Raw genomic sequence first — 25,263 nt, forward strand, 5'->3', positions numbered from 1 at the left:
GCGACGAGGTACGGTGGATGTGTGGTTTCAGAGAGAAGCCGGCTGCGAGCCTGCGACCAGGCACGGTGGATGTGTGGTTTCAGAGAGAAGCAGGCTGCGAGCCTGCGACCAGGCACGGTGGATGTGTGGTTTCAGAGAGAAGCCAGCTGCGAGCCTGCGACCAGGCACGGTGGATGTGTGGTTTCAGAGAGAAGCCAGCTGCGAGCCTGCGACCAGGCACGGTGGATGTGTGGTTTCAGAGAGAAGCCAGCTGCGAGCCTGCGACCAGGCACGGTGGATGTGTGGTTTCAGAGAGAAGCCAGCTGCGAGCCTGCGACCAGGCACGGTGGATGTGTGGTTTCAGAGAGAAGCCAGCTGCGAACCTGCGACCAGGCACGGTGGATGTGTGGTTTAAGAGAGAAGCCAGCTGTGAGCCTGGAACCAGGCACGGTGGATGTGTGGTTTCAGAGAGAAGCCAGCTGCGAGCCTGCGACCAGGCACGGTGGATGTGTGGTTTGGTTTCAGAGAGAAGCAAGCTGCGAGCCTGGGACCAGGCACGGTGGATGTGTGGTTTCAGAGAGAAGCCAGCTGCGAGCCTGCGACCAGGCACGGTGGATGTGTGGTTTCAGAGAGAAGCCATCTGCGAGCCTGCGTCCAGGCACGGTGGATGTGCGGTGTCAGAGAGAAGCCAGCTGCGAGCCTGCGACCAGGCACGGTGGATGTGCGGTTTCAGAGAGAAGCCAGCGGCGAGCCTGCGACCAGGCACGGTGGATGTGTGGTTTCAGAGAGAAGCCAGCTGCGAACCTGCGACCAGGCACGGTGGATGTGCGGTTTCAGAGAGAAGCAGGCTGCGAGCCTGGGACCAGGCACGGTGGATGTGTGGTTTCAGAGAGAAGCAGGCTGCGAGCCTGGGACCAGGCACGGTGGATGTGTGGTTTCAGAGAGAAGCCCGCTGCGAGCCTGCGACCAGGCACGGTGGATGTGTGGTTTCAGAGAGAAGCCAGCTGCGAGCCTTCGACCAGGCACGGTGGATGTGTGGTTTCAGAGAGAAGCCAGCTGCGAGCCTGCGACCAGGCACGATGGATGTGTGGTTTCAGAGAGAAGCCGGCTGCGAGCCTGCGACCAGGCACGGTGGATGTGTGGTTTCAGAGAGAAGCCAGCTGCGAACCTGCGAACAGGCACGGTGGATGTGTGGTTTCAGAGAGAAGCCAGCTGCGAGCCTGCGACCAGGCACGGTGGATGTGTGGTTTCAGAGAGAAGCCAGCTGCGAGCCTGCGACCAGGCACGGTGGATGTGTGGTTTCAGAGAGAAGCCAGCTGCGAGCCTGCGACCAGGCACGGTGGATGTGTGGTTTCAGAGAGAAGCCAGCAGCGAGCCTGGGACCAGGCACGGTGGATGTGTGGTTTCAGAGAGAAGCCAGCTGCGAACCTGCGACCAGGCACGGTGGATGTGTGGTTTCAGAGAGAAGCCAGCTGCGAACCTGCGACCAGGCACGGTGGATGTGTGGTTTAAGAGAGAAGCCAGCTGTGAGACTGGAACCAGGCACGGTGGATGTGTGGTTTCAGAGAGAAGCCAGCTGCGAGCCTGCGACCAGGCACGGTGGATGTGTGGTTTGGTTTCAGAGAGAAGCAAGCTGCGAGCCTGGGACCAGGCACGGTGGATGTGTGGTTTCAGAGAGAAGCCAGCTGCGAGCCTGCGACCAGGCACGGTGGATGTGTGGTTTCAGAGAGAAGCCATCTGCGAGCCTGCGACCAGGCACGGTGGATGTGTGGTGTCAGAGAGAAGCCAGCTGCGAGCCTGCGACCAGGCACGGTGGATGTGCGGTTTCAGAGAGAAGCCAGCTGCGAGCCTGCGACCAGGCACGGTGGATGTGTGGTTTCAGAGAGAAGCCAGCTGCGAGCCTGCTACCAGGCACGGTGGATGTGCGGTTTCAGAGAGAAGCCAGCTGCGAGCCTGCGACCAGGCACGGTGGATGTGCGGTTTCAGAGAGAAGCAGGCTGCGAGCCTGGGACCAGGCACGGTGGATGTGTGGTTTCAGAGAGAAGCAGGCTGCGAGCCTGGGACCAGGCACGGTGGATGTGTGGTTTCAGAGAGAAGCCCGCTGCGAGCCTGCGACCAGGCACGGTGGATGTGTGGTTTCAGAGAGAAGCCAGCTGCGAGCCTGCGACCAGGCACGGTGGATGTGTGGTTTCAGAGAGAAGCCAGCTGCGAGCCTGCGACCAGACACGGTGGATGTGTTGTTTCAGAGAGAAGCCAGCTGCGAGCCTGCGACCAGGCACGGTGGATGTGTGGTTTCAGAGAGAAGCCAGCTGCGAGCCTGCGACCAGGCACGGTGGATGTGTGGTTTCAGAGAGAAGCCAGCTGCGAGCCTGCGACCAGGCACGGTGGATGTGTTGTTTCAGAGAGATGCCAGCTGCGAGCCTGCGACCAGGCACGGTGGATGTGTGGTTTCAGAGAGAAGCAGGCTGCGAGCCTGGGACCAGGCACGGTGGATGTGTGGTTTCAGAGAGAAGCCAGCTGCGAGCCTGGGACCAGGCACGGTGGATGTGTGGTTTCAGAGAGAAGCCAGCTGCGAGCCTGCGACCAGGCACGGTGGATGTGTAGTTTCAGAGAGAAGCCAGCTGCGAGCCTGGGACCAGGCACGGTGGATGTGTGGTTTCAGAGACAAGCCAGCTGCGAACCTGCGACCAGGCACGGTGGATGTGTGGTTTCAGAGAGAAGCCATCTGCGAGCCTGCGTCCAGGCACGGTGGATGTGTGGTGTCAGAGAGAAGCCAGCTGCGAGCCTGCGACCAGGCACAGTGGATGTGCGGTTTCAGAGAGAAGCCAGCTGCGAGCGTGCGACCAGGCACGGTGGATGTGTGGTTTCAGAGAGAAGCCAGCTGCGAACCTGCGACCAGGCACGGTGGATGTGCGGTGTCAGAGAGAAGCAGGCTGCGAGCCTGGGACCAGGCACGGTGGATGTGTGGTTTCAGAGAGAAGCAGGCTGCGAGCCTGGACCAGGCACGGTGGATGTGTGGTTTCAGAGAAAAGCCCGCTGCGAGCCTGCGACCAGGCACGGTGGATGTGTGGTTTCAGAGAGAAGCCAGCTGCGAGCCTGCGACCAGGCACGGTGGATGTGTGGTTTCAGAGAGAAGCCAGCTGCGAGCCTGCGACCAGGCACGATGGATGTGTGGTTTCAGAGAGAAGCCGGCTGCGAGCCTGCGACCAGGCACGGTGGATGTGTGGTTTCAGAGAGAAGCCAGCTGCGAACTTGGGAACAGGCACGGTGGATGTGTGGTTTCAGAGAGAAGCCAGCTGCGAGCCTGGGACCAGGTACGGTGGATGTGTGGTTTCAGAGAGAAGCCAGCTGCGAGCCTGCGACCAGGCACGGTGGATGTGTGGTTTCAGAGAGAAGCCAGCTGCGAGCCTGCGACCAGGCACGGTGGATGTGTAGTTTCAGAGAGAAGCCAGCTGCGAGCCTGGGACCAGGCACGGTGGATGGGTGGTTTCAGAGAGAAGCCAGCTGCGAGCCTGGGACCAGGCACGGTGGATGTGTGGTTTCAGAGAGAAGCCAGCTGCGAACCTGCGACCAGGCACGGTGGATGTGTGGTTTCAGAGAGAAGCCAGCTGCGAACCTGCGACCAGGCACGGTGGATGTGTGGTTTAAGAGAGAAGCCAGCTGTGAGCCTGGAACCAGGCACGGTGGATGTGTGGTTTCAGAGAGAAGCCAGCTGCGAGCCTGCGACCAGGCACGGTGGATGTGTGGTTTGGTTTCAGAGAGAAGCAAGCTGCGAGCCTGGGACCAGGCACGGTGGATGTGTGGTTTCAGAGAGAAGCCAGCTGCGAGCCTGCGACCAGGCACGGTGGATGTGTGGTTTCAGAGAGAAGCCATCTGCGAGCCTGCGTCCAGGCACGGTGGATGTGTGGTGTCAGAGAGAAGCCAGCTGCGAGCCTGCGACCAGGCACGGTGGATGTGCGGTTTCAGAGAGAAGCCAGCTGCGAGCCTGCGACCAGGCACGGTGGATGTGTGGTTTCAGAGAGAAGCCAGCTGCGAACCTGCGACCAGGCACGGTGGATGTGCGGTTTCAGAGAGAAGCAGGCTGCGAGCCAGGGACCAGGCACGGTGGATGTGTGGTTTCAGAGAGAAGCAGGCTGCGAGCCTGGGACCAGGCACGGTGGATGTGCGGTTTCAGAGAGAAGCCCGCTGCGAGCCTGCGACCAGGCACGGTGGATGTGTGGTTTCAGAGAGAAGCCAGCTGCGAGCCTGCGACCAGGCACGGTGGATGTGTGGTTTCAGAGAGAAGCCAGCTGCGAGCCTGCGACCAGGCACGATGGATGTGTGGTTTCAGAGAGAAGCCGGCTGCGAGCTTGCGACCAGGCACGGTGGATGTGTGGTTTCAGAGAGAAGCCAGCTGCGAACCTGCGAACAGGCACGGTGGATGTGTGGTTTCAGAGAGAAGCCAGCTGCGAGCCTGGGACCAGGTACGGTGGATGTGTGGTTTCAGAGAGAAGCCAGCTGCGAGCCTGCGACCAGGCACGGTGGATGTGTGGTTCCAGAGAGAAGCCAGCTGCGAGCCTGCGACCAGGCACGGTGGATGTGTGGTTTCAGAGAGAAGCCAGCTGCGAGCCTGGGACCAGGCACGGTGGATGTGTGGTTTCAGAGAGAAGCCAGCTGCGAACCTGCGACCAGGCACGGTGGATGTGTGGTTTCAGAGAGAAGCCAGCTGTGAACCTGCGACCAGGCACGGTGGATGTGTGGTTTAAGAGAGAAGCCAGCTGTGAGCCTGGAACCAGGCACGGTGGATGTGTGGTTTCAGAGAGAAGCCAGCTGCGAGCCTGCGACCAGGCACGGTGGATGTGTGGTTTCAGAGAGAAGCCAGCTGCGAGCCTGGGACCAGGCACGGTGGATGTGTGGTTTCAGAGAGAAGCCAGCTGCGAACCTGCGACCAGGCACGGTGGATGTGTGGTTTCAGAGAGAAGCCAGCTGCGAACCTGCGACCAGGCACGGTGGATGTGTGGTTTAAGAGAGAAGCCAGCTGTGAGCCTGGAACCAGGCACGGTGGATGTGTGGTTTCAGAGAGAAGCCAGCTGCGAGCCTGCGACCAGGCACGGTGGATGTGTGGTTTCAGAGAGAAGCCAGCTGCGAACCTGCGACCAGGCACGGTGGATGTGTGGTTTCAGAGAGAAGCCAGCTGCGAACCTGCGACCAGGCACGGTGGATGTGTGGTTTCAGAGAGAAGCCAGCTGCGAGCCTGCGACCAGGCACGGTGGATGTGTGGTTTGGTTTCAGAGAGAAGCAAGCTGCGAGCCTGGGACCAGGCACGGTGGATGTGTGGTTTGGTTTCAGAGAGAAGCAAGCTGCGAGCCTGGGACCAGGCACGGTGGATGTGTGGTTTCAGAGAGAAGCCAGCTGCGAGCCTGCGACCAGGCACGGTGGATGTGTGGTTTCAGAGAGAAGCCATCTGCGAGCCTGCGACCAGGCACGGTGGAAGTGTGGTGTCAGAGAGAAGCCAGCTGCGAGCCTGCGACCAGGCACGGTGGATGTGCGGTTTCAGAGAGAAGCCAGCTGCGAGCCTGCGACCAGGCACGGTGGATGTGTGGTTTCAGAGAGAAGCCAGCTGCGAGCCTGCTACCAGGCACGGTGGATGTGCGGTTTCAGAGAGAAGCCAGCTGCGAGCCTGCGACCAGGCACGGTGGATGTGCGGTTTCACAGAGAAGCAGGCTGCGAGCCTGGGACCAGGCACGGTGGATGTGTGGTTTCAGAGAGAAGCAGGCTGCGAGCCTGGGACCTGGCACGGTGGATGTGTGGTTTCAGAGAGAAGCCCGCTGCGAGCCTGCGACCAGGCACGGTGGATGTGTGGTTTCAGAGAGAAGCCAGCTGCGAGCCTGCGACCAGGCACGGTGGATGTGTGGTTTGGTTTCAGAGAGAAGCAAGCTGCGAGCCTGGGACCAGGCACGGTGGATGTGTTGTTTCAGAGAGAAGCCAGCTGCGAGCCTGCGACCAGGCACGATGGATGTGTGGTTTCAGAGAGAAGCCGGCTGCGAGCCTGCGACCAGGCACGGTGGATGTGTGGTTTCAGAGAGAAGCCAGCTGCGAGCCTGCGACCAGGCACGGTGGATGTGTGGTTTCAGAGAGAAGCAGGCTGCGAGCCTGGGACCAGGCACGGTGGATGTGTGGTTTCAGAGAGAAGCCAGCTGCGAACCTGCTACCAGGCACGGTGGATGTGCGGTTTCAGAGAGAAGCAGGCTGCGAGCCTGGGACCAGGCACGGTGGATGTGTGGTTTCAGAGAGAAGCAGGCTGCGAGCCTGGGACCAGGCACGGTGGATGTGTGGTTTCAGAGAGAAGCCCGCTGCGAGCCTGCGACCAGGCACGGTGGATGTGTGGTTTCAGAGAGAAGCCAGCTGCGAGCCTGCGACCAGGCACGGTGGATGTGTGGTTTCAGAGAGAAGCCAGCTGCGAGCCTGCGACCAGGCACGGTGGATGTGTGGTTTCAGAGAGAAGCCAGCTGCGAGCCTGCGACCAGGCACGGTGGATGTGTGGTTTCAGAGAGAAGCCAGCTGCGAGCCTGCGACCAGGCACGATGGATGTGTGGTTTCAGAGAGAAGCCGGCTGCGAGCCTGCGACCAGGCACGGTGGATGTGTGGTTTCAGAGAGAAGCCAGCTGCGAGCCTGCGACCAGGCACGGTGGATGTGTGGTTTCAGAGAGAAGCCAGCTGCGAGCCTGCGACCAGGCACGGTGGATGTGTGGTTTCAGAGAGAAGCCAGCTGCGAGCCTGCGACCAGGCACGGTGGATGTGTGGTTTCAGAGAGAAGCCCGCTGCGAGCCTGCGACCAGGCACGGTGGATGTGTGGTTTCAGAGAGAAGCCAGCTGCGAGCCTGGGACCAGGCATGGTGGATGTGTGGTTTCAGAGAGAAGCCAGCTGCGAACCTGCGACCAGGCACGGTGGATGTGTGGTTTCAGAGAGAAGCAGGCTGCGAGCCTGGGACCAGGCACGGTGGATGTGTGGTTTCAGAGAGAAGCCAGCTGCGAGCCTGCGACCAGGCACGGTGGATGTGTGGTTTCAGAGAGAAGCAAGCTGTGAGCCTGCGACCAGGCACGGTGGATGTGTGGTTTCAGAGAGAAGCCAGCTGCGAGCCTGCGACCAGGCACGGTGGATGTGTGGTTTCAGAGAGAAGCCAGCTGCGAGCCTGCGACCAGGCACGGTGGATGTGTGGTTTCAGAGAGAAGCCAGCTGCGAGCCTGGGACCAGGCACGGTGGATGTGTGGTTTCAGAGAGAAGCCAGCTGCGAGCCTGCGACCAGGCACGGTGGATGTGTGGTTTCAGAGAGAAGCCAGCTGCGAGCCTGCCATCAGGCACGGTGGATGTGTGGTTTCAGAGAGAAGCCAGCTGCGAGCCTGCGACCAGGCACGGTGGATGTGTGGTTTCAGAGAGAAGCCAGCTGCGAGCCTGCGACCTGGCACGGTGGATGTGTGGTTTCAGAGAGAAGCCAGCTGCGAGCCTGCGACCAGGCACGGTGGATGTGTGGTTTCAGAGAGAAGCCAGCTGCGAGCCTGGGACCAGGCACAGTGGATGTGTGGTTTCAGAGAGAAGCCAGCTGCGAGCCTGCGACCAGGCACGGTGGATGATATCCTTTTCATGCACAGCAATTTGAAGAAATCCAGTGATGAATCATCAATAACATCTGCTAAGTATGTGTATGTGACCAATAACTTCTGCTAAGTATGTGTATGTGACCAATAACATCTGCTAAGTATGTGTATGTGACCAATAACTTCTGCTAAGTATGTGTATGTAACCAATAACATCTGCTAAGTATGTGTATGTGACCAATAACTTCTGCTAAGTATGTGTATGTGACCAATAAAATTTGATTTGAACACCGGACCACCCGGTGTTCAGCAAAAAAAGGAGAGACTGGCAAATATTCAAACCTCCATTAATTCACAAAACGATTGGCACAAATTGACTCAGTTTAGACTACCTACAGATCAGCATTCTAACTCACCCTTGTAATAGAGTGGTGCACTGACAGAATGATGCAATTTACCACAATCTGCCACCATCTACCACAAACGGTTGCGGCATAAGCTCAAAACTTTTAATTGAGGAACCACTAAGACCGAATCGAGCCGGTCGGTCACATATTTAAGTACCTTTGAACGGGGTTTGGTTGTAGGTGCCAGGCGCACTGGATTATGTCAAGAACTGCAATGCTGCTGGGTTTTTCATGCTCAACAGTTTCCTGTGTGTTTTAAGAATGGTCCACCACCCAAAGGACATCCAGCCAACAGTGGGAAGCATTGGAGTAAACATGGGCCAGCATCCCTGTGAAACGCTTTCGACATCTTGTAGAATCCATGCCGCGACAAATTGAGGCTGTTCTGAGGACAAAAAGGGGTGCAACTCAATATTAGGAAGGTGTTCCTAATGTGTTGTACACTCAGCGCACATAGTGTCCATCTTGCTCAATAACAATGGCAGTATGACTTAACTGTTTATAAACAGACAACTCACTTCTCAGAAGTTAATTTCCCAGACTACAAGGATGTTCTGTTGAGTTGATTGAGAGAGAATCTAAGCCCATGGGGAGTGTTGGCTTGTAAGAGATCATTCGTTTCTCTGCTCCTGTACATGTAGAGTCTGTAGTGGAGAGAAGAGCTGCAGGACACAGCCAGACCAGTGTCATGGTTGTCATCAGGAGGAATCCATGATAGATCCTCTCTCCTCCCACTCAGCTATTCCTCATAGCGTTGTCCTCGTTCCGCCCTATCAAATCAGCCAACCAGAGAGCAGCTGCATGTGCCATGCTGACCTTGCTGGTCATCCAGATTGACATCTAATGAACTCTGACCCCTTTTATTGCAGTACTTTCACAGCTTTATCGATTTGCTGAAAAGGAGACACAGACAGACAAGGTAGCATCAAGGCTTGACATTCTAAAGAGCTACAATGACTCAAACAGCAATGGTTAGTGAAGTTTGGGGACTGGCACATTGTAATTGCTGAGTTGGTCTTAAAAGGGGAAGACTGTAGACCCATATTTACCTGTATAAAGCCCTTGTCACAATCAAGCAAAGACACATGCAAACACAACGCTCCAGCACCAAACCAGCCTAGCAGCCCTCTCCCCCTGAACTCTGTGTGTCCGCCAAAGGCATCCCAAATCCCTCCGTGATTACCCCGTGGGTCAAGTGTCAGCCCGGGAGATGAGGCAAGGGGAGCCCTCCCCGAAAAACGAAACACATGACACACATTCGACGCCAAACATCACACACAGACAGACAGACAGACAGACAGACAGACAGACAGACAGACAGACAGACCAGAGCAGAGCAACATACAGACAGCTGTCCTCTCACACTGTGTCTAATGCACAAAGACAGTGGATAATGAACCGATTAGATGCACCAAGATATCCATCAGTCTCTGAAGGGGAGTTAGAGCGTTAAGACGATGGTGAACCCATGGTGCACCGGGCCGGCGGTGTGATCCTACGTCTGGGGAGATGGGTCAGTGGAGAGTCACTCAACTTGGATTACTTCACTAAAATATCAAACGGAGCAGTAGAACTTGCTTTGTCTCTAGGACCTTTGACCATAATAGGAGTATGACTATAATGGGAACAGGCTTCCTATGGAAAAACTGTATTACACACACACACACACACAAAATGAGTTTAAAAGACTGTCGGCTGAATAGGAATAGGTTCCTGTATAACAGTGTTCAAGCGGACACGCCCCACACAGACATTTGACAGTGTGTCAATACACACAAAACAAGGTGATATTCCAGACCTGTTTACACAGACAGGGAAGACTCTCAAAGCAGGAATCCAGGGGGCTTTGAGTAGATTTAGGTCTGCCAGAGGATCCCCCTCTACCCCCTCCCTCAAGACCGCAGAGTGGAGGTTCAATTTTAGGGTTGATCTCAAATCCGATCCCCCAGGACTGTCTAGTCTAATCTGGCTCAAGACTCATTTGCAGTCTGCAGACATCTTGTTACTGCTGGTTGGCTGTCTGGCTGGCTGCTGAGGATGCAAACATTCCCACAGACCTAGTCCCCTATTCAAAGAAATGGCAGACTATCTACAGCCGTGTCTCCAGTACGCATTATTGTCGCAGCCTCGGACAAACACCTGATTTAACCAGTCAAGTGCTTGATGCCTAGTTGACTAGTTGAATCAGGTGTGCTTGTCGGAGGCTACAACAAGAATTTGTTGTCTTGATTTTAACATAATTATAAAGTCAGAGTTTTAAATTTGTTTTAATGTCTATCTGGGTTTCGACCTGAAGAGAACCAGTCATTCCTTAACCCAGCAGCCCCACCCAAAACATGATGGAACCAGGCTTAAAAAAGGTACCAGCCACACCAGTGTACTCCTTCCCCAAGCCCAGAATAACACCACCACCCGGCGCCCACCCACCCAACCCACAGAGCGGTAGGCAGCACACCACAGAGCTCCCACTCTCCACCACCAAACCCTGTATGCAGTGACTGATTCCTTACAGGCTATGATTGATGACCATGTTTCTGTAGAGCGCTTCACTTTTCTGAAGCGGACACGTGTTGGCCATGAGACAGGAGAGAGAGGGAAAAAGGGAGTTTTCACTGCTGCATTTGGTTCAAATGATCTGTATTATGTCTCTGGTTTTAAGTCTGACCAGCCCAGTGGCTGCTCAGGGGTGCGGGGAGTGTGTGTGCGCACATGTGTTTTTTCCATGCTCTCAGTTGTCCAGGTATGTGTAATGAAATCTCCCGTCTTGTTTTGAAAACCCTGGGAGTTCCACTCATTTTTACATTTGAAGCTTTTCTGTGGACCTCAGCACTGGCCCACTACCCTCTGTCTCTCCTCCTCACCCAGACCTGGTCCCAAGGAGCTGTCCAGTCCAGCTCATTTACTGCTTCATTTAGGAGTGTGTTTAAAAAGTAAAACAAACACCAGCCTCAAAGAGAGAAAACACCCACCATCCGGAACACTGTCTTCAAACTGAGAAACATCGCAGAGAGTCATGGACGTTGGTTTGCAGTCAAATCTAAAGGTAGCTCTGTGTGTGCATTTGTGGCTGTGTGTGCGTTTATGAATTGTGTATGAGCGTGTGTGTGTGTGTGTGTGTGTGTGTGTGTGTGTGTGTGTGTGTGTGTGTGTGTGTGTGTGTGTGTGTGTGTGTGTGTGTGTATTTTTGTCCATGTGTCCAGTTCAAATAAGAATGAGGAAACCAATAAAGCACAAAATGTTGGCGCTGTGGAACAAAAGCAGCTTATCCTCCAATTTCCTGCCAGTGAGACTCCCAGGCCCAGCGCTGACAGACGCTCATTAATTGAAGTTGATCTTTAAGGAAAGTACAAGAGGACTACTGTACTGCAGCAGCACAGATCTGCAGCCGGAGCCACATAACACAGGTGGAGGGAGAGGGGAGAAGAGAGAGGAGAGGAGAAGAGCAGAGAGAGGAGAAGAGAGGAAAGAGGGGAGAGGAAAGAGGAGGGAGGGGCGAGGAGCGCAGTAGAGCAGCTGTTCAAAACCTTCCCTTCCTTAGCCCAGCCTCTTTGTTTTATAGAAACGCAGTAGAAAGTAAAGTTCTCAGATTAGTGTTGTATGTTCTCTGAACATATGTGGTATTGATAAGGTATTGGTGCAGTACTGTTCTGCTGCTGGGGAGAATACCATCACAGCAGCAGTCAATCTAGTTATGTGTGGTAATGATAACAGCTCTTGAAGAGGTGACCATATTAGTGACATAACGACTCTGAAAATAGATACAACTACTTTTCTAAGAGATCAACTGTAAGACACGCTGAGCTAGTTTGTTCTCATTTACACGTGAGCCTTCTGTAGACACACATGGTACTACATGTAGCCATGTCTGAGTAATTAACAGCTGCATCTAGGCCTGACACACCTGTAATAACGGTCCAGGCTACAGCAGAATAGCTGCTACTCTCTCTGCCACACACACTGAGTCATATGTAACCGGATACACACCATACTCTACCTAAGCACTCAGGATTCATCAGAACAGCCAGACTCACTCCAGCCGTCTACACAGAGCAAAAGAGGGAGAGACTCCAGCAGTCAACACAGAGCAAAAGAGGGAGAGACTCCAGCAGTCAACACAGAGCAAAAGAGGGAGACTCCAGCAGTCAACACAGAGCAAAAGAGGGAGACTCCAGCAGTCAACACAGAGCAAAAGAGGGAGAGACTCCAGCAGTCAACACAGAGCAAAAGAGGGAGACTCCAGCAGTCAACACAGAGCAAAAGAGGGAGACTCCAACAGTCAACACAGAGCAAAAGAGGGAGAGACTCCAGCAGTCAACACAGAGCAAAAGACGGAGACTCCAGCAGTCAACACAGAGCAAAAAAGGGAGACTCCAGTAGTCAACACAGAGCAAAAGAAAGAGAGAGAGAGAGAGAGAGAAGGCCCACTTAAACCTGGACAGAAGATTAGTAGAAACATTCATACATTTTCTGCATTGGCTGACAAGTAATATCTAACAATACACACAAATCTAAAGTAAAGGAAGTCAATTAAGAATATATCAATATTTGGACGAGCAATGTCTGAGCAGCATAGACTAAAATACAGTAGAATAGAATACAGTATATATACATATGAGATGAGTAATGCAAACATTATTAAAAGTGACTAGTATCAAAGTGGCCAGTGATTTCAAGTCTGCGTATATAGGGCAGCAGCCTCTAAAGTGCTAGCGATGACTATTTAACAGTCTGATGGCCTTGGGATAGAAGCTGTTTTTCAGTCTCTCAGTCCCAGCTTTGATGCACGTGTACGGACCTCGCCTTCTGGATGATAGCGGGGTGAACAGGCAGTGGCTCGGGTGGTTGTTGTCCTTGATGATCTTTTTGGGGCTGAGCACGCGCCTGTCAGGTAAGGTAGAGGTGATATGAAACTTAACTAGTCTCTCAAAGCACTTCATGATGACAGAAGTGAGTTCTACGGGGCGATAGTCATTTAGTTCAGTTACATTTGCTTTCTTGGGTACTGGAACAATGGTGGACATCATGAAGCATGTGGGGACAGCAGACTGGGGTTTTATGCTACAATAGTCTATGTGCCGAGGGGCTAGGGTCAGTCTATTATATCTGGAGTATTTCTCCTGTCTTATCTGGTGTCCTGTGTGAATTTAAGTATGCTCCCTCTAATTCTCTCTCCCTCCCCTCCCGGAGGACGTGAGCCCTGGGACCATGCCTCAAGACTACCTGGCCTGATGACTCCTAGCTGTCCCCAGTCCACCTGGTCATGCTGCTGCTCCAGTTTCAACTTTTCTGCCTGTGGCTATTGACCCGACCTGAGCCGTTCACCGGACGTGCTACCTTGTCCCGGACCTGCTGTTTTCGACTCTCTCTCTCTACTGCTCGGATATGAAAAGCCAACTGACATTTACTCCTGAGTTGCTGACCTGTTGTACCCTCTACAATCACTATGATTATTATTATTATTATTATTATTAGACCATGCTGGTCATCTATGAACATTTGAACATCTTGGCCATGTACTGTTATAATCTCCACCCGGCACAGCCAGTAGAGGACTGGCCACCTCTCAGAGCCTGGTTCCTCTCTAGGTTCCTTCCTAGATTGCTGCCTTCCAGGGAGTTTTTCCTAGCCACCGTACTTCTACATCTGCATTGCTTGCTGTTTGGGGTTTTATGCTGGGTGTGACATTGGCTGATGTAAAAAGGGCTTCATAAATACATTTGATTGATTGATAGGGAGAGATTGAATATGTCCGTAAACACTCCAGCCAGCTGGTCTGCGCATGCTCTGAGGACGCGGCTAGGGATGCCACGGAGAATAAGAGCCACAGTCCTTGGTAACTGGCTGCGTCGGTGGCAATGTGTTATCCTCAAAGTGGGCGAAAAAGGTGTTTAGCTTGTCCGGAAGCAAGACGTTGGTGTTCGCGACCTGGCTGGTTTTCCATTTGTAGTCCGTGATTGTCTGTAGACCCTGCCACATACGTCTCTTGTCTGAGCTGTTGAATTGCATCTCCACTTTGTCTCTGTACTGACGTTTTGCCTGTTTGATTGCCTTACGGAGGGAATAACTACACTGTTTGTATTCGGCCAAGGCTTGTTAATGACGATCTGTCCTCATAGGAGAGTTATAGGCAGAGACAAGTCCAGCACACAGACAGGACCAACAGCTGTACAGAGACAAACTACAGTACAGGTGAAAGTCGAATGGTGAAATGAGTATAACATTTAATACCCCAGAAAATGATATAAGGAGAGTGTCCTGGGTTGAACAGGGAGTGGGGATGGTGTTACAGAGGTAAGAGAGAAGACACTCCTGGGATGTTGAGCACACGAGGCGTGACGTCATTTGTTTTGGCTGGCTCTCTAATCCTGTGTTGTGTGCTAAAACCTGCCAGGCATCCACCACTGTTTTGCCTGTGCAACCTGTGTGTGTGTGTTCCCATGTGTTACTCCACTATGAATCCTCTAATTGGCTGATTGAAAGGGAACCTGCCTGACTGTACATTTTCCATTACCATTTCTAAATATAGCTTAGTGCCAGTACACTGACTGACTGACTGACTGACTGTGAGCCATTGTTAAGAGTCCAGAGAGAAGCTGAATTTGGCGCGGCCTGCCACCAGAACACACCACTGATTACACACTCCCATGAGGATCTCATCACAATCATTAACACAAAGCATACAGTACATGATACTGCATCCATAATGTCAAGAATCTGTATCGGTTTATGTTATATACACAAAAATTATATTCGCTTCATCTGTTTTATTCTGTATTGTTTGTTGACCAGGATTTTAGTCAGGCTGTAATTAAGAGATTGGTCAGAGCAGCCTGGGATATGAGAGAAGGTGAACATCCTGATAACATCTAGTGTATGTAAAGGCAGCCCTCTGCCCTCTCCCTGGATGTCCTACAGTACAGTATAGGACTGGGACGTTACGGGGCTCAGCATGCCAAGCCTTGATGTCATCACATTTCCATGCAGACAACCACGGTAAGACCAGGTACTGTATGATTCAGATCGCCCCCTGCCCTGTATCTATGTAAAAAACACATGGAAAATCCATTTGTCATCAAAAATACAGGGACAGGCGAATAACGTGAGCAGGAGAGAAAAAGATGATCTGTTTTTCTCCTTGCTGTCAGAACCAGTTAGCGTACACGCGTGGGGTTTCGTTGCAACTACCCTCCAAGACACAGACAGGAATTTAGAACAAAGACACTCAGACTGTATTGGTTCTTCAAAAGGACATTCAACATAATATGATGGATGTGTTTTCAGAGTGGGGAAAAAGCCTCAGTCCCCAGGGTGTGTTTGTCTATGTGGTTACGAGGGTGGGAGGGTTGTGGGAGTTAAAAAGGAGAGTAAAGCCAGAAGATAGGATGCAAAGCTCAAGGATGCAAAGCTCATACCCTAAGACCTTATGCCATGTCATTATTACAGTGAAATAACAGAACAGTAGTAGAGCTGAGTAAGTAGACCATTAAGCCAATAGAATGAGCAGGGCTACGTGTTGAATCTCCCATTGCACATCAAACAGGTGTCATCATGTAGGGTGGTCTGTCTGTCTCAGCCGTCCTACCATAGACCTGCACTGCTTTAATAACCCACTGAGTTACAGCGTATAAACACAGACCAACATCCTGGTTGCTACCTGTCTGGTGTGTGTGTGTGTGTGTGTGTGTGTGTGTGTGTGTGTGTGTGTGTGTGTGTGTGTGTGTGTGTGTGTGTGTGTGTGTGTGTGTGTGTGTGTGTGTGTGTGTGTGTGTGTGTGTGTGTGTGTGTGTGTGTTTACATGTACAATACAGTAATCTTTTCCATATAGAGGACGCACACCCAATTCAAATAAATCCATCTCAATGTGACTACTTTGACATTCCCTCTCTCAGACACAGCTGTCTCCTATTTGCCAGGATCCAGCCGCATATGGAGATAGAGTGTGAACTTCAACACACAGATTCTTGGCATTCTTTAACGGAGTGTTACTCTCCAGCCATCTAAACCAGCGCTCTGCTACTATAGGCCTCCCCTCTTTCCTGACACCAGGTCAATGTCCTAGTCCACAGCCTCTCACCAACACAACCAGCTACTGTCTTCTGTGGGAGGGGACTCTTCACTGACTCCAGGTCAGATCCTGACAGTTGGAGTGCTGTCAGAGCCTTGTCAGCACATTGTTTTGTTTATGCCTGTAGTGGCAAGTTAATTTCTTAAGGTTTAAGGAATGCTAATTCAACTCTACAGCAGCAACTCTCTGACCCAGTGTGGAAATCAATGAGAGGGAGAGAACATACTGTATAAGAGTCCTTGTCAGAGACACACACAATCACTCCATTGTGTTGAAATAGTTTTATATATTGAATGAACACACTTAATGATGTGGCCTTCACACATTCTGTTCACAGACCCCCATTCAACTTCAGTTTAAAAGGCCAAGGCTTGACACCAACTGAGAGCCGGAGTAACAATGACAGCAGCAGAGAAAAGTTGCCTACAATGACATCCCATCAGTGTTGAACTGTCCTCAGATCAGCTACGGGGGACAACTCTGTAACATGTACTAATAGCCCTTATGTCTCACCTGTCCTCAGGTCAGCTGTGAGGATAGGTTCACTCAGTCCCATGAGTGCAGTTAAGCTGCTACTCCACCTAGTCCCATGCCCGTAGAGTGTAGTTTAGATGCTACTCCACCTAGCCAGTGCTAACAGCTACTGTCAACTTTCAACTCCACATCCCCTTTAAAATCAGTAAGCATGCACAGTGTGTGGTCCCACATTCCTCTCTCACTGAGTCTGAGGGATCCATGTCTCAGAGCCAGGTAAGAGACACACACAGTGGACCATGTGCCGTTTGCCACAATCAGCATCCATTGGCCGGCCTTACTGTGTCTCTACTCCAGACTGATTCTGCAGTGTAGCCTACACAGAGCTGACTCTATTAGCTGCAGTGTGGATTCACTAACGTCCTCATTGATGTGCTCAGCAGTTAGTCAATTAGTCGCTCTGGAGGTTCACTGCCACCTACCCATCATTGAGCTCTCTACACATGCAAACACTACACGCCACCACCACCCAAACGCTACACGCCACATCACGCCACATCACGCTACCACCACCCAAACGCTACACGCCACATCACACGCCACCACCACCCAAACGCTACATCACTCTACACACCACCACCACCCAAACGCTACACGCCACATCACGCTACCACCACCCAAACGCTACACGCCACATTACACGCCCCCACCACCCAAACGCTACACGCCACATCACGCCACATCACGCTACCACCACCCAAACGCTACACGCCACATCACACCCTACCACCACCCAAACGCTACACGCCACATCACACGCTACCACCACCCAAACGCTACACGCCACATCACTCTACACACCACCACCACCCAAACGCTACACTCCACATCACGCTACCACCACCCAAACGCTACACGCCACATCACACGCCACCACCACCCAAACGCTACACGCCACATCACGCTACACACCACCACCACCCAAACGCTACACGCCACATTACACGCCACCACCACCCAAACGCTACACGCCACATCACGCTACCACCACCCAAACGCTACACGCCACATCACACGCCACCACCACCCAAACGCTACACGCCACATCACGCTACACACCACCACCCAAACGCTACACGCCACATCACGCTACCACCACCCAAACGCTACACGCCACATCACGCTACACACCACCACCCAAACGCTACACGCCACATCACGCTACCACCACCCAAACGCTACACGCTACATCACACGCCACCACCACCCAAACGCTACACGCCACATCACGCTACCACCACCCAAACGCTACACGCCACATCACGCTACACACCACCACCACCCAAACGCTACACGCTACCAGCACCCCCCAAACACCACCCAAACACCAACACCACCACCATCCAAACACCAGCACCATCCATATACCAGCACCAGCACCACCCAAACACCAGCACCACCCAAACACCAGCACCACCACCATCCAAACACCAGCACCATCCAAACACCAGCACCATCCAAACACCAGCACCACCACCATCCAAACTCCAGCACCATCCAAACACCAGCACCATCCAAACACCAGCACCATCCAAACACCAGCACCACCACCACCCAAACACCAGCACCACCCAAACACCAGCACCACCACCATCCAAACACCACCACCACCATCCAAACACCAGCACCATCCAAACACCAGCACCATCCAAACACCAGCACCATCCAAACACCAGCACCATCCAAACACCAGCACCACCCAAACCACCCAAACACAAGCACCATCCAAACACCAGCACCACCACCATCCAAACACCAGCACCACCCAAACACCAGCACCACCCAAACACCAGCACCACCACCACCCAAACACCAGCTCAGAAATCCAATAAGAGACAAGGATAGGAAACTCATCTTCCATTTTAACAATAAAGAAGAAGTAAGAACAGAAAGCAGACTCACCATCCAACAACGAGGGGTTAAACAACGGTCTGTCATTATTGCCATCCACAGCTGCTGTCTTCTCCTGAAAGAGAAAGGGATAGTTAATAAAAAAGCTTTGATTTTCATATATTTTCCAATTAATGTTATTTGCCAGATGTGATTCAGACTGAATTTCAGCCAGGCTCAAGGCAATTCCCCACCTGGGATTTCAACCAATGCCTCTTGACAACATTCAACAACTACTCTCTCTCTATGTCATCTCCCCAGTCTATCCCCATTTCTCCTCCTAATAACAGGATGCCCAATTTCTCTCACACGGTTATAGACCTTCCAGGCAAAGAGCACACAGCTAGCAGCTTGAAGTAATTCCTGCTCCTTCCCTCCTGAGAGAGAGAGAGAGAGAGAGAGAAAGAGAAAAAGAAAGAAAGAGAAAGAGAAAGAGAAAGAGAAAGAGAAAGAGAGAGAGAGAGAGAGAGAGAGAGAGAGAGAGAGCTGAAGATCTTCACAGTGACTTTGGTTGAGGAGTTGGTTGGGGGGGTTGGGGAGATTATCAGTAATTATCAAAGACCAACTGGAACCTATAGGAAAGGAGAGGATTACTAGAAAGTGGAACAAGATGAGGCCTCTTGCTCCTCTTCTTCTTCCTCCACCTCTTCTGCCCCAGTGCTGATCTGAACCAGAGGTGCACACTTCACAGACCATGTGATTTCCCCTCAGGAGAATCTCAGGAGGAATGCTACAATGGATGAACTCATAATAACAGGCTTTAATCTATATCCATATATGAATGATATTTCAACACTTCCAGAAATCTGAGAGGAAATATTATTGGACCATGGAGACTGTAGGCCTAAATAAGTGACTGTTTCTAGTGTTCTAGGGTTCTCTCATAGGGGACGGCAAGCATGTCCTCCTTGTCCCAATGTTGAAACCCAGAACTCTATTAATATGAAGAATGACAGTAGGAACCACCAAGGCAACATAATCTATCTTCTCCATGGCTCCTCTTACCTATGTCCTGAAAATGTATCCTAGTCCTCCTGAGGGATGAGAATGTCTGGAGCAGACACGCAGAGAACTGCATCCCTGGGTCTGTGATGTGACATGACCATTGTTTTCCAGGGGAAAATGTTGTTTTTCCTTCAGTGTCCAGGTGTGCATGGTAACTACAGAGTGTCCGGGTGTGCATGGTAACTACAGAGTGTCCGGGTGTGCATGGTAACTACAGAGTGTCCGGGTGTGCATGGTAACTACCTAGTGTCCGGGTGTGCATGGTAACTACAGAGTGTCTGGGTGTGCATGGTAACTACCAAGTGTCCGGGTGTGCATGGTAACTACAGAGTGTCTGGGTGTGCATGGTAACTACAGAGTGTCTGGGTGTGCATGGTAACTACAGAGTGTCTGGGTGTGCATGGTAACTACAAAGTGTCCGGGTGTGCATGGTAACTACCTAGTGTCCGGGTGTGCATGGTAACTACAGAGTGTCCGGGTGTGCATGGTAACTACAGAGTGTCCGGGTGTGCATGGTAACTACAGAGTGTCCGGGTGTGCATGGTAACTACCAAGTGTCCGGGTGTGCATGGTAACTACAGAGTGTCCGGGTGTGCATGGTAACTACAGAGTGTCCGGGTGTGCATGGTAACTACAGAGTGTCCGGGTGTGCATGGTAACTACAGAGTGTCCGGGTGTGCATGGTAACTACAGAGTGTCCGGGTGTGCATGGTAACTACAGAGTGTCCGGGTGTGCATGGTAACTACCTAGTGTCCGGGTGTGCATGGTAACTACAGAGTGTCCGGGTGTGCATGGTAACTACAGAGTGTCTGGGTGTGCATGGTAACTACAGAGTGTCCGGGTGTGCATGGTAACTACCAAGTGTCCGGGTGTGCATGGTAACTACCAAGTGTCCGGGTGTGCATGGTAACTACAGAGTGTCCGGGTGTGCATGGTAACTACCAAGTGTCCGGGTGTGCATGGTAACTACCAAGTGTCCGGGTGTGCATGGTAACTACCAAGTGTCCGGGTGTGCATGGTAACTACAGAGTGTCCGGGTGTGCATGGTAACTACCAAGTGTCCGGGTGTGCATGGTAACTACCAAGTGTCCGGGTGTGCATGGTAACTACAGAGTGTCCGGGTGTGCATGGTAACTACAGAGTGTCCGGGTGTGCATGGTAACTACCAAGTGTCCGGGTGTGCATGGTAACTACAGAATGTCTGGGTGTGCATGGTAACTACAGAGTGTCCGGGTGTGCATGGTAACTACAGAATGTCTGGGTGTGCATGGTAACTACAGAGTGTCCGGGTGTGCATGGTAACTACAGAGTGTCCGGGTGTGCATGGTAACTACAGAGTGTCCGGGTGTGCATGGTAACTACAGAGTGTCCGGGTGTGCATGGTAACTACAGAGTGTCCGGGTGTGCATGGTAACTACAGAGTGTCCGGGTGTGCATGGTAACTACCTAGTGTCCGGGTGTGCATGGTAACTACAGAGTGTCCGGGTGTGCATGGTAACTACAGAGTGTCTGGGTGTGCATGGTAACTACAGAGTGTCCGGGTGTGCATGGTAACTACCAAGTGTCCGGGTGTGCATGGTAACTACCAAGTGTCCGGGTGTGCATGGTAACTACAGAGTGTCCGGGTGTGCATGGTAACTACCAAGTGTCCGGGTGTGCATGGTAACTACCAAGTGTCCGGGTGTGCATGGTAACTACCAAGTGTCCGGGTGTGCATGGTAACTACAGAGTGTCCGGGTGTGCATGGTAACTACCAAGTGTCCGGGTGTGCATGGTAACTACCAAGTGTCCGGGTGTGCATGGTAACTACAGAGTGTCCGGGTGTGCATGGTAACTACAGAGTGTCCGGGTGTGCATGGTAACTACCAAGTGTCCGGGTGTGCATGGTAACTACAGAATGTCTGGGTGTGCATGGTAACTACAGAGTGTCCGGGTGTGCATGGTAACTACAGAATGTCTGGGTGTGCATGGTAACTACAGAGTGTCTGGGTGTGCATGGTAACTACAGAGTGTCCGGGTGTGCATGGTAACTACAGAGTGTCTGGGTGTGCATGGTAACTACAGAGTGTCCGGGTGTGCATGGTAACTACAGAGTGTCCGGGTGTGCATGGTAACTACAGAGTGTCCGGGTGTGCATGGTAACTACAGAGTGTCCGGGTGTGCATGGTAACTACCAAGTGTCCGGGTGTGCATGGTAACTACAGAGTGTCCGGGTGTGCATGGTAACTACCAAGTGTCCGGGTGTGCATGGTAACTACCAAGTGTCCGGGTGTGCATGGTAACTACAGAGTGTCCGGGTGTGCATGGTAACTACAGAGTGTCTGGGTGTGCATGGTAACTACAGAGTGTCCGGGTGTGCATGGTAACTACAGAGTGTCCGGGTGTGCATGGTAACTACAGAGTGTCCGGGTGTGCATGGTAACTACAGAGTGTCCGGGTGTGCATGGTAACTACCAAGTGTCCGGGTGTGCATGGTAACTACAGAGTGTCCGGGTGTGCATGGTAACTACAGTGTCCGGGTGTGCATGGTAACTACAGAGTGTCCGGGTGTGCATGGTAACTACCAAGTGTCCGGGTGTGCATGGTAACTACAGAGTGTCCGGGTGTGCATGGTAACTACCAAGTGTCCGGGTGTGCATGGTAACTACCAAGTGTCCGGGTGTGCATGGTAACTACCTAGTGTCCGGGTGTGCATGGTAACTACAGAGTGTCCGGGTGTGCATGGTAACTACAGAGTGTCCGGGTGTGCATGGTAACTACAGAGTGTCCGGGTGTGCATGGTAACTACAGAGTGTCTGGGTGTGCATGGTAACTACAGAGTGTCTGGGTGTGCATGGTAACTACAGAGTGTCTGGGTGTGCATGGTAACTACAGAGTGTCCGGGTGTGCATGGTAACTACAGAGTGTCCGGGTGTGCATGGTAACTACAGAGTGTCCGGGTGTGCATGGTAACTACAGAGTGTCCGGGTGTGCATGGTAACTACAGAGTGTCCGGGTGTGCATGGTAACTACAGAGTGTCCGGGTGTGCATGGTAACTACAGAGTGTCCGGGTGTGCATGGTAACTACAGAGTGTCCGGGTGTGCATGGTAACTACCAAGTGTCCGGGTGTGCATGGTAACTACAGAGTGTCCGGGTGTGCATGGTAACTACAGAGTGTCCGGGTGTGCATGGTAACTACCAAGTGTCCGGGTGTGCATGGTAACTACAGAGTGTCCGGGTGTGCATGGTAACTACCAAGTGTCCGGGTGTGCATGGTAACTACCAAGTGTCCGGGTGTGCATGGTAACTACAGAGTGTCTGGGTGTGCATGGTAACTACAGAGTGTCTGGGTGTGCATGGTAACTACAGAGTGTCCGGGTGTGCATGGTAACTACAGAGTGTCCGGGTGTGCATGGTAACTACAGAGTGTCCGGGTGTGCATGGTAACTACAGAGTGTCTGGGTGTGCATGGTAACTACAGAGTGTCTGGGTGTGCATGGTAACTACAGAGTGTCTGGGTGTGCATGGTAACTACAGAGTGTCTGGGTGTGCATGGTAACTACAGAGTGTCTGGGTGTGCATGGTAACTACAGAGTGTCTGGGTGTGCATGGTAACTACAGAGTGTCTGGGTGTGCATGGTAACTACAGAGTGTCTGGGTGTGCATGGTAACTACAGAGTGTCTGGGTGTGCATGGTAACTACAGAGTGTCTGGGTGTGCATGGTAACTACAGAGTGTCTGGGTGTGCATGGTAACTACAGAGTGTCTAGGTGTGGAATGAACTCCAGCTGCATTATTGGCAGAAAGAAAGCAAAGGGATTAGATGATTGATGGAAAAGCCATACCTGTGTAAAGCCTTGATATCAGATGCTCTTGAGCTCGGAAGTGTGTGTGTGTGTGTGTGTGTGTGTGTGTGTGTGTGTGTGTGTGTGTGTGTGTGTGTGTGTGTGTGTGCACTCATGCAATATCAGACACCCATGTGCTTAAATCTACTCCCACACTCATCAAGAGCAGGGAGAGAAGGAACAAAGGGGAATAGAGAATGTTCTGGCATTTGTGGCTGGTAAAGCCATTGAAAGAGGGCTGATATCCTCCGTTCTCCTTCTGTTGTCCTCTCCTCTGTCAAGCCCCTGAGACATAGTAGCACAGGCTGCTAGGGCAAAGGTCGGCAACAGGCGGCCTACGAGACTGTAAAATCCCCAGGAATCTGTTCCCAGGAATCTGTTCAAGTATTCCCAGTACTAAAAGAAGAGACTTACGTATGTGATCGTGTCTCAATGTAATCAAGGTATGAAATTATTGTTCATTTCAAATACCATCTCTTTTTGGCTTAGTTGTGGTCAATTTGCAGTGTACAAATTATTATTATGATGTTTTGGCCCCCGACCATCAACTCACAAAAATCGGGCCGCAGATGAAACTGGTTGCGCTAGGGCATGTTCCAGTCATTCCACGGAGGGTCGCGTGTCTGCGGGTTTTCGCTCCACCCTTGTACTTGACTGATGAATCAAGGTCACTAATTAATAAATAACTCCCCTCACCTGGTTGTCTACAGGTCTTAATTGAAAGAAAAAAACTAAAACTCACAGACACTCAGCCATCGTGGAATGAGTTTGACACCCCTGCGGACTCTATGGTCTCTGTCTGGACCTCTGTCTCCAACCAACATTGTAACAAGACACACTCACATGTGAATGGCTGTGTTCAAATCCTCCTGAAGATATTTATAAAGTATAAGGGATGAACAAAGATATCCCTCAATAACCCGATAGTGCTAATTTCATTTCTCCTGAGAATGATACCAGACAGTCCCACCCTCTTCAACACTTTCTCAATATCTCTCAAACATTCTCTAAGAGGAAAACCTTCCCCCCTCTTCCCAAATACTGGCAGCTTGTTAATATGCGCCCAGGAACTATTCTTTGATTGGCTGAGCTCACTTCCTGTAATTATAAGGGAGGAAGTCGGGGTGAGAGGGGTCGCAGCTTGCTAAGCTTAGCCCTGCGGACAGACCTAGATTCAGACCCATGACTACCCGGTGTGTGTATGTCTCTCCATAGGTTTAGGTTTTTTGTTTTTAACTCAAAGGTAAAGGAAATAGGAGTAACCTGCAGACACCTGGAAATCTGTCAAACATTATTTTACATATTATCTCACATGTGAAACACAGACCCTGCAGTCTTCCATAATCCCAGGACTGGTGTGTCTTCAACATCTACTAGGTTATTTATTGATCACATTTTATACACTGCTCAAAAAAATAAAGGGAACACTTAAATAACACAATGTAACTCCAAGTCAATCACACTTCTGTGAAATCAAACTGTCCACTTAGGAAGCAACTGATTGACAATAAATTTCACATGCTGTTGTGCAAATGGAATAGACAACAGGTGGAAATTATAGGCAATTAGCAAGACACCCCCAATAAAGGAGTGGTTCTGCAGGTGGTGACCACAGACCACTTCTCAGTTCCTATGCTTCCTGGCTGATGTTTTGGTCACTTTTGAATGCTGGCGGTGCTTTCATTCTAGTGGTAGATGAGACGGAGTCTACAACCCACACAAGTGGCTCAGGTAGTGCAGCTCATCCAGGATGGCACATCAATGCGAGCTGTGGCAAGAAGGTTTGCTGTGTCTGTCAGCGTAGTGTCCAGAGCATGGAGGCGCTACCAGGAGACAGGCCAGTACATCAGGAGACGTGGAGGAGGCCATAGGAGGGCAACAACCCAGCAGCAGGACCGCTACCTCCGCCTTTGTGCAAGGAGGAGCAGGAGGAGCACTGCCAAAGCCCTGCAAAATGACCTCCAGCAGGCCACAAATGTGC

General features: G+C 51.8%; 1 protein-coding gene across 2 annotated transcripts in view; it reads right to left on the minus strand.

Annotated features, from left to right (window-relative positions):
- Positions 1-25,263, minus strand: part of LOC129814250 (bone morphogenetic protein receptor type-1B-like) — a 185,667-nt gene that overhangs the window by 155,117 nt on the left and 5,287 nt on the right. For both annotated transcript variants that reach the window (XM_055867255.1, XM_055867246.1), the window contains exon 2: positions 18,463-18,526. The gene's annotated coding sequence lies outside the window, so the exon portion shown is untranslated. The remainder of the gene's footprint in view (positions 1-18,462; positions 18,527-25,263) is intronic.

Source organism: Salvelinus fontinalis, chromosome 2 (genome assembly GCF_029448725.1).
Source record: "Salvelinus fontinalis isolate EN_2023a chromosome 2, ASM2944872v1, whole genome shotgun sequence".
In the NCBI taxonomy this organism is placed as follows: Eukaryota; Metazoa; Chordata; class Actinopteri; order Salmoniformes; family Salmonidae; genus Salvelinus; species Salvelinus fontinalis.